At 48.8% G+C, this 1,888-nt stretch overlaps 1 pseudogene; it reads left to right on the top strand.

The window, feature by feature from the left end:
• On the top strand, nucleotides 1-1,533 carry LOC117447221 (E3 ubiquitin/ISG15 ligase TRIM25-like; annotated as a pseudogene).
• Nucleotides 1,534-1,888: the final 355 nt, after the last annotated feature.

Here is a 1,888-nt window from a genome sequence, read left to right as displayed (position 1 = left end):
GCTGTTCAGATCACAGCTCACATAGTTTCAGCTCTCAGGAAGTGAAGCTCAGACACTCGCTGCCACTGAGAGGTGAAATGGCGCAGAGAGGAGTTCAGCTGGACCGGGAGACCTTCTCTTGTTCCATCTGTCTGGATCTACTGAAGGATCCGGTGACGACTTCCTGTGGACACAGCTACTGCATGAAGTGTATTAAAGCTCACTGGGATAAAGAGAATGAGAAGAAGATCCACAGCTGACCTCAGTGCAGGCAGAGCTTCACACCGAGGCCTGTCCTGCTGAAGAACACCATGCTAGCAGCTTTAGTGGAGGAGCTGAAGAAGACTGGACTCCAAGCTGCTCCTGCTGATCTCTGCTATGCTGGAGCTGAAGACGTGGGATGTGATTCCTGTACTGGGAGAAAACGGAAAGCCTTGGAGTCCTGTCTGCAGTGTGTGGCCTCATACTGTGAGAGACACCTCCAGCCTCACTATGAATCACCTGCCTTTAAGAAACACAAGCTGATGCAGCCCTCCAAGAAGCTCCTGGAGAGCATGTGCTCTCGTCACGAGGAGGTGAAGAAGATGTTCTGCCGCACTGATCAGCAGTGTATCTGTTATCTCTGCTCTGTGGACGAACACAACGACACAGTTTTGGCTGCAGCGGAAAGGACTGAGAGGCAGAGAGAGCTGGAGGGGAGTCGACAAAACATCCAGCAGAGAATCCAGGACAGAGAGAAGGAGGTGAAGCTGCTTCAGCAGGAGGTGCAGGCCGTCAATGGCTCTGCTGATAAAGCAGTGGAGGACAGTGAGAAGACGTTCACTGAGCTGATCCGTCTCATGGAGAAGAGAAGCTCTGATGTGAAGCAGCAGGTCAGATCCCAGCAGGAAACTGAAGTGAGTCGAGTCAAAGAGCTCCAGGAGAAGCTGGAGCAGGAGATCAGGGAGCTGAAGAGGAGAGACGCTGAGCTGAAGCTGCTGTCTCACACAGAGGATCACACCCAGTTTCTGCTCAACTACCCCTCTCTGTTACCTCTCAGTGAACCTACACACTCATCCAGCATCAACATCCGTCCTCTGAGCTACTTTGAGGACGTGACGGCGGCCCTGTCAGCAGTCAGAGACAAACTACAGGACGTCCTGAGAGAGGAATGGACCAGCGTCTCACCGACTGAAGTGGATGTTTTACCGTCAGCAGCAGAGCCCACCTCCAGAGCTGGGTTCTTAACATATTCACAACAGTTATTACTTTTGTCACAACAACATCAAAACTCCCGTCTCAGGTCCTCTGTCCTCCAGAGTAGGAGTGTACCTGGATCACAGAGCAGGTGTTCTGTCCTTCTACAGCGTCTCTGAAACCATGACTCTCCTCCACAGAGTCCAGACCACATTCACTCAGCCTCTCCATGTTGGAGTTCGGCTTCATGGTTATGGAGCCACAGCTGAATTGTGTAAACTGAAATAGCCTGAAGTCATTTGAGGAACTCTTGTACTTCTTAAACTCATTGCGTCATTGTTGCTGAGAGCTGATTGTTCATGTCTTCACTGCACAGAGATCAGCTGTCAATCAAACATGGGATGTGCTTTAACATCTTCTCATGAGTTGTTCTGTAGATGTTGGAGTTTCTTTAGGCGGCGCTCCTTCCTGTGTCTGTTAGCCATGGAGGCTGTCACTGCTCAAGAGGATTTCTGTTAACCTCAACTGATATTTCTCTGCACGAGAATGTAGACTTTGCTCTAGATATTTGTTGGATATTCTGTTTTTGACTAAGTCTCAATGTGTTGAATGCACAAATGGAAGTTCGAAGGAGGAAAGAAAACGCATTAAAAGAAAGTCAAGAAACAGGTTGAGTTTGTAATAAATTGTGTTTCTATTTTAATTTTCAAGATGTGAGATGATGAGTGCCTCA

Source organism: Pseudochaenichthys georgianus, chromosome 5 (assembly GCF_902827115.2).
Source record: "Pseudochaenichthys georgianus chromosome 5, fPseGeo1.2, whole genome shotgun sequence".
Classification (NCBI taxonomy): domain Eukaryota; kingdom Metazoa; phylum Chordata; class Actinopteri; order Perciformes; family Channichthyidae; genus Pseudochaenichthys; species Pseudochaenichthys georgianus.
This window is presented reverse-complemented; position numbering and strand designations above follow the sequence as displayed.